Genomic DNA, 7,606 nt, shown 5'->3' with positions numbered 1-7,606 from the left:
GGAGAACCGCAGCTGCCTTTAGGGTAAAGGCTCTCGAAGTGTCCGGCCGTGGTCTCCAGAGGTCGGCCCCGCTGCCCGGGCGCACTCGCCGCAGTTCTCTGGAGGCCTATGTTTTCAAAAACTGGGTTTCGGAAATCGTGCAGAAGGTGGCTGGGAAAACCGCCCCAAAGTGACGCTCACCGGAGAAGGGAAAAGTGCAGAAGCGGTTGACCTTCTACCGCTTCTCCCTTCTCCGGTCGAAAACTTAGAAAAATCCAGAGTTTCGCGTCCTGGTAACCCGACTTTCAAACATAGCGGATTTTTTCTAAGTTTTTCGACCGGAGGAGGGAAGCGGTAGAGGGTCAACCGCTTCTGCATTTTCTCCGGTCGAAAAACTTAGAAAAAATTCAGAGTTTCAAACATAGCGGATTTTTCTCGTTTTTCGACCGAGGAGAGGAAGCGGTAGAGGGTCAACCGCTTCTGCATTTGCTCCTCCGGTCTAAAAACTTTGCTTTTTCGGTGCCCCTGGGGCAACCGCGCATCACTCAATGTACTTGACCGGGAAGGCGGGTAGAGTCAAGCTGAAAGGCTTCTCGGGGAAGCACTTGGAGAAAATAAACCGCACCGATACAATCCTTCAATTTAACCCCAGGGAAGGTGCCCCATACCTCGGATAGAGGTCTGCCGCCTTCTCCTCCCTTTATCCGGCCGAAAAACGCGGAGAAAACCGCACCGACGCACCCTTCAATTTACCCTGCAGGAAGGTGCCCCATACTCGGATAGAGGTCTGCCGCTTCCCTGCCTTTTATCCGGCCGAAAAACGCGGAGAAAACCGCACCGACGCACCCTTCAATTTACCCCAGGGGAAGGTGCCCCATATTCGGATAGAGGTCTGCCGCTTCTCTCCTGCCTTTTATCCGGGCCGAAAAACGCGGAGAAAACCGCACCGACGCACCCTTCAATTTACCCCATGAAGGTGCCCCATACTCGGATAGAGGTCTGCCGCCTCTCCCTCCCTTTATCCGGCCGAAAAACGCGGAGAAAACCGCACCGACGCACTCTTCAATTTACCCCAGGAAGGTGCCCCTATACTCGGATAGAAGCCTGCCGCTTCCTCCCTTTATCCGGCCGAAAAACGCGGAGAAAACCGCACCGACGACACTCTTCAATTTACCCCAGGAAGGTGCCCCATACCGGATAGAGGTCTTGCCGCCTCTCCTGCCTTTTATGCCGGCCGAAAACGCGGAGAAAACCGCACCGACGCACCCTTTAATTCTACCTTCTGGAAGGTGCCCCATATTCGGATAGAGGTCTGCCGCCTCTCCCTGCCTTTATCCGGCCGAAAAACGCGGAGAAAACCGCACCGACGCAACCCCTTCAATTTACCCCAGGAAGGTGCCCCATACGGATAAGAGGTCTGCCGCCTCTCCCTCCCTTTATCCGGCCCGAAAAACGCGGAGAAAACCGCGCACCGACGCACCCTTCAATTTACCCCGGGAAGGTGCCCCATACCGATAGAGGTCTGCCGCTCTCCCTGCCTTTTATCCGGCCAAAACGCTGAGAAAACCGCACCGACGCACCTTTCAATTTACCCCAGGAAGGGCCCCACATTCGATAGAGGTTCGCTTCTCCCTGCCTTTATCCGCCGAAAAACGCGGAGAAAACCGCACCGACGCACTTCAATTTACCCCAGGAAAGTGCCCCATACCATAGGGTTTCCCTTCCTCCCTTTTATCCGAAAAACGCGGAGAAAACCGCACCGACGCATCTTCAATTTACCCCAGGGAAGGTGCCCCATACTCGATAGAGGTCTGCCGCTCTTCCTGCCTTTATCCGGGTAAAAACGCTGAAAAACCGCACCGACGCACCTTCAATTTACCCCAGGAAGGTGCCCCATACCGATAGGGTCTGCCGCCTCTCCTGCCTTTTATCCCGGCCGAAAAAGCGGAGAAAACCGGCACCGACACACCTCTTCAATTTACCCCAGGAAGGTGCCCCATACTCGGATAGAGGTCTGCCGCCTCTCCCGCCCTTTATCCGGCCGAAAAACGCGGAGAAAACCGCACCGACGCACTCTTCAATTTACTCCCAGGAAGGTGCCCCATACTCGGATAGAGGTCTGCCGCTCTCTCCTGCCTTTATCCGGGCCGAAAAACGCGGAGAAAACCGCACCGACGCACCCTTTAATTTACCCCGGAGGAAGGTGCCCCATACCGGATAGAGGTCTGCCGCTTCCCTGCCTTTATCCGGCCGAAAAACGCTGAGAAAACCGCACCGACGCACGCCTTTAATTTACCCGAAGGAAGGTGCCCCATACTCGGATAGAGGTCTGCCGCCTCTCCCTGCCCTTTATCCGGCCGAAAAACGCGGGAGAAAACCGCACCGACGCACTCTTTAATTTACCCCAGGGAAGGTGCCCCATACTCGGATAGAGGTCTGCGCCGTTCCTGCCTCTTTATCCGGCCGAAAACGCTGGAGAAAACCGGCACCGACGAATCTTTATTTTTACCCCAGGAAGGTGCCCCTATACCGGATAGAGGTTCCTGCTCTCTCCTCGCCTTTATCCGGCCGAAAAAGCGGAGAAAACCGCACCGACGCACCCTTTAATTTACCCCCAGGGAAGGTGCCCCATACTGGGATAGAGGTCTGCCGCCTCTCCCTGCCTTTATCCGGCCGAAAAGCGGGGAGAAAACCGCACCGACGCACGCTTCAATTTACCCCAGGGAAGGTGCCCCATATTCGGATAGAGGTCTGCGCTCTCCCTTCCCTTTATCCGGCCGAAAAACGCGGAGAAAACCGCACCGACGCACCCTTTAATTTACCCCAGGAAGGTGCCCCATACCGGATAGAGGTTTGCCGCCTCTCCCTGCCTTTATCCGGCCGAAAAACGCGGAGAAAACCGCACCGACGCACCCTTTAATTTACCCCAGGGAAGGTGCCCCATACTCGGATAGAGGTCTGCCGCCTCTCCCTGCCTTTATCCGGTCCAACACTTAGAAAAATTCCGCTTGGCTCCTCCACCGGAGAAGGGCCCATGAGCAGGTAGAGGTTCTACCTTTTTCCGCTCTTCTCCGGTCAAACACTTAGAAAAAATTTCGCTTGGCTCAACACTTAGAAAAATTCCGGCTGGCTCCTCCACCGGAGAAGGGGCCCATGAGCAGGTAGAGGTCTACCGCTTCTTCCCCTTCTCCGGTCAAACACTGTAGAAAAATTTCGCTTGGCTCAACACTTAGAAATATTTCTGCTGTTCACTTCAACGCCTCCATTTCTACTATGTGATGGTGGTGGCTTGGTGATCACCCCTCAGTGAAGATCACCGGAGAAGGCAGAAGCAGTTGACCTCTTACTGCTTCTACCCTTCTCCGGTCAAAAACTTTTTGACTTTTTTTCTAAGTTTTACCGAGAAGGGGGAATGCAGAAGCTGTTGACCTCTTACTGCTTCCCCTTCTCCTGTCGTAAACTTTACTTTTTCTAGTTTTTCGACGGAGAAGGGGAACTGCAGAACTGACTCACCTCTATTGCTCCCCCCCCCCCCCCAAAACTTTTTGACTTTTTTCTAAGTTTTTCGACCGGAGAAGGGGGAATGCAGAAGCGGTTGACCTCTTACTGCTTCCCTCCCCTTCTCCGGTCAAAAACTTTTTTGACTTTTTTCTAAGTTTTTCGACCGGAGAAGGGGGAATGCAGAAGCGGTTGACCTCTTACTGCTTCCCTCCCCTTCTCCGGTCAAAAACTTTTTTGACTTTTTTCTAAGTTTTTCGACCGGAGAAGGGGGAATGCAGAAGCGGTTGACCTCTTACTGCTTCCATCCCCTTCTCCGGTCAAAAACTTTAACTTTTTTTTTACACTTTAAACAGGCTCCAGGCCCATCGTGCTGCCTTGTAAGCCCAGGTTAGTGCCTCTATGGCTGGGTGTTGACCTCCAGGGCCCTCGGCCTCACCTCCAGGCCCCAGTAAGTGGCTCTAAGGCTGGGTAAACTTGCTCCATGACCCCCATGGTCCACCATGAGCCCCAGTAAGTGGCTCTAAGGCTGGGTAAACTTGCTCCATGACCCCCATGGTCCACCATAAGCCCCAGTAAGTGGCTCTAAGGCTGGGTTAAATTGCTCCATGACCCCTATGGTCCACCATGAGCCCCAGTAAGGGGCTCTAAGGCTGGGTAAACTTGCTCCACGACCCCCATGGTCCACCATAGGCCCCAGTAAGTGGCTCTAAGTGTGGGTTAATGTCCTCCATGACCCCCATGGTCCACCATGAGCCCCAGTAAGTGGCTCTAAGTCTGGGTAAACGTCATCCATGACCCCCATGGTCCACCATGAGCCCCAGTAAGTGGCTCTAAGGCTGGGTAAACTTGCTCCATGACCCCCATGGTCCACCATAGGCCCCAGTAAGTGGCTCTAAGTCTGGGTTAATGTCCTCCATGACCCCCATGGTCCACCATGAGCCCCAGTAAGTGGCTCTAAGTCTGGGTAAACGTCATCCATGACCCCCATGGTCCACCATGAGCCCCAGTAAGTGGCTCTAAGTCTGGGTAAACGTCATCCATGACCCCCATGGTCCACCATATGCCCCAGTAAGTGGCTCTAAGTCCGGGTAAACATCATCCATGACCCCCATGGTCCACCATAAGCCCCAGTAAGTGGCTCTAAGTGTGGGTTAATGTCCTCCATGACCCCCATGGTCCACCATGAGCCCCAGTAAGTGGCTCTAAGTCTGGGTAAACGTCATCCATGACCCCCATGGTCCACCATGAGCCCCAGTAAGTGGCTCTAAGGCTGGGTAAACTTGCTCCATGACCCCCATGGTCCACCATAGGCCCCAGTAAGTGGCTCTAAGTCTGGGTTAATGTCCTCCATGACCCCCATGGTCCACCATGAGCCCCAGTAAGTGGCTCTAAGTCTGGGTAAACGTCATCCATGACCCCCATGGTCCACCATATGCCCCAGTAAGTGGCTCTAAGTCTGGGTAAACGTCATCCATGACCCCTATGGTCCACCATGAGCCCCAGTAAGTGGCTCTAAGGCTGGGTAAACTTGCTCCATGACCCCCATGGTCCACCATAGGCCCCAGTAAGTGGCTCTAAGTCTCTAGGTAATGTCCTCCATGACCCCCATGGTCCACCATGAGCCCCAGTAAGTGGCTCTAAGTCTGGGTAAACGTCATCCATGACCCCCATGGTCCACCATGAGCCCCAGTAAGTGGCTCTAAGTCTGGGTAAACGTCATCCATGACCCCCATGGTCCACCATGAGCCCCAGTAAGTGGCTCTAAGTCTGGGTAAACGTCATCCATGACCCCCATGGTCCACCATATGCCCCAGTAAGTGGCTCTAAGTCCGGGTAAACATCATCCATGACCCCCATGGTCCACCATGAGCCCCAGTAAGTGGCTCTAAGTCCGGGTAAACATCATCCATGACCCCCATGGTCCACCATGAGCACCAGTAAGTGGCTCTAAGTCCGGGTAAACATCATCCATGACCCCCATGGTCCACCATGAGCACCAGTAAGTGGCTCTAAGTCTGGGTAAACATCATCCATGACCCCCATGGTCCACCATAAGCCCCAGTAAGTTGCTCCAGCCACCCTTCCAAGGCCGCTGACCCCACTCTAAGACCCCAGCCTCCCCTCACTCTCACCCCGCCTGACCCTCAACCCCAACCCTAGACCTCCAGGAACCCTGCGCACCAGGCGAACCTGTGTACCCGAACTTAAGCACCCCTCCCTGGGCTAAACCCCTCCATCCGCCTGGCCCAGAGTTTCGCGCCCCTGGTATACCAACTAAACTTTTGTGCCCCTGGTATACCAACCAAAATATTTTTTTTCCTTTTTTTTTCTAAGTGTTTCAATACTTTAACTTTTTTCATTAAGTCTGTTTACCTTAAGAGAGTCACAGTTACTCCCGCCGTTTGCCCGCGCCCCTGGTATACCAACCTAAATATATATTTTTTTTCGTTTTTTTTCTAAGTGTTTCAATACTTTAACTTTTTTCATTAAGTCTGTTTACCTTAAGAGAGTCACAGTTACTCCCGCCGTTTGCCCGCGCCCCTGGTATACCAACCTAAATATATATTTTTTTTCGTTTTTTTTCTAAGTGTTTCAATACTTTAACTTTTTTCATTAAGTCTGTTTACCTTAAGAGAGTCACAGTTACTCCTCACCGGTTGCAACCTTGCACCTGTTTACCAACCTAAATATATATTTTTTTCGTTTTTTTCTAAGTGTTTCAATACTTTAACTTTTTTCATTAAGTCTGTTTACCTTAAGAGAGTCACAGTTACTCCACCGCTTGTCTCAGCCCCTGGTATACCAACCTAATATATATATTTTTTTTTCGTTTTTTTTCTAAGTGTTTCAATACTTTAACTTTTTTCATTAAGTCTGTTTACCTTAAGAGAGTCACAGTTACTCCCGCCGTTTGCCCGCGCCCCTGGTATACCAACCTAAATATATATTTTTTTTCGTTTTTTTTCTAAGTGTTTCAATACTTTAACTTTTTTCATTAAGTCTGTTTACCTTAAGAGAGTCACAGTTACTCCCGCCATTTGCCCGCGCCCCTGGTATACCAACCTAATTTTTTTTTTTTTTTCGTTTTTTTTTCTAAGTGTTTCAATACTGTGCCAAATTTTTTTTTTTCGCGCCCCTGGTAAACTAAGTGACTTCCAGTGAGAGGAAGGGAGGTCGGACCGGGGCTGAGCCCGCGCTCAGGCCTCACGGTCGGACTCCCTGCCTGGTCCACACACCCCCCTGACGGGTGAGTGGACTTTGTCGTTTTTTTTCTAAGTGTTTCAATACTTTGCCAAATTTTTTTTTTCGCGCCCCTGGTAAACTAAGTGACTTCCAGTGAGAGGAAGGGAGGTCGGACCGGGGCTGAGCCCGCGCTCAGGCCTCACGGTCGGACTCCCTGCCTGGTCCACACACCCCCCTGACGGGTGAGTGGACTTTGTCGTTTTTTTTCTAAGTGTTTCAATACTTTGCCAAATTTTTTTTTTCGCGCCCCTGGTAAACTAAGTGACTTCCAGTGAGAGGAAGGGAGGTCAGACCGGGGCTGAGCCCGCGCTCAGGCCTCACGGTCGGACTCCCTGCCTGGTCCACACACCCCCCTGACGGGTGAGTGGACTTTGTCGTTTTTTTTCTAAGTGTTTCAATACTTTGCCAAATTTTTTTTTTCGCGCCCCTGGTAAACTAAGTGACTTCCAGTGAGAGGAAGGGAGGTCGGACCGGGGCTGAGCCCGCGCTCAGGCCTCACGGTCGGACTCCCTGCCTGGTCCACACACCCCCCTGACGGGTGAGTGGACTTTGTCGTTTTTTTTCTAAGTGTCTCAATACTTTGAAATATCTTTCACGCCCCTGGGAGTCTCAAAGACAACCAGAGGGAGGGGGGTCGGTGCGGATAGAGGTCTGCCGCTCTCCCTGCCTTTATCCGCCGAAAACGCCGGAGAAAACCGCACACGCACGCTTCAATTCTAATTTCTGGAAGGTGCCCCATATTCGGATAGAGGTCTGCCGCCTCTCCCTCCCTTTATCCGGCCGAAAAACGCGGAGAAAACCGCACCGACGCACCCTTTAATTCTACCCCAGGAAGGTGCCCCATACTGGATAGAGGTCTCGCCGCTCTCCCTGCCTTTTATCC

General features: G+C 52.3%; 1 long non-coding RNA gene across 1 annotated transcript; it reads right to left on the bottom strand.

Moving 5' to 3' along the window:
- Positions 1–6,182: 6,182 nt before the first annotated feature.
- LOC120555325 lies at positions 6,183–7,357 on the bottom strand. The gene is made up of 2 exons (XR_005638682.1): positions 6,363–7,357; positions 6,183–6,234 (listed from the first exon to the last, which is right to left on the bottom strand). It is a non-coding gene; the product is annotated as an uncharacterized LOC120555325 (long non-coding RNA).
- Between the last annotated feature and the right edge of the window lie 249 nt (positions 7,358–7,606).

This window comes from Perca fluviatilis, unplaced genomic scaffold (genome assembly GCF_010015445.1).
Source record: "Perca fluviatilis unplaced genomic scaffold, GENO_Pfluv_1.0 PFLUV_unplaced_scaf_8, whole genome shotgun sequence".
Classification (NCBI taxonomy): domain Eukaryota; kingdom Metazoa; phylum Chordata; class Actinopteri; order Perciformes; family Percidae; genus Perca; species Perca fluviatilis.
Note: the sequence above shows the minus strand (reverse complement) of the source record. Positions and strands in the feature narration are given on the sequence as shown.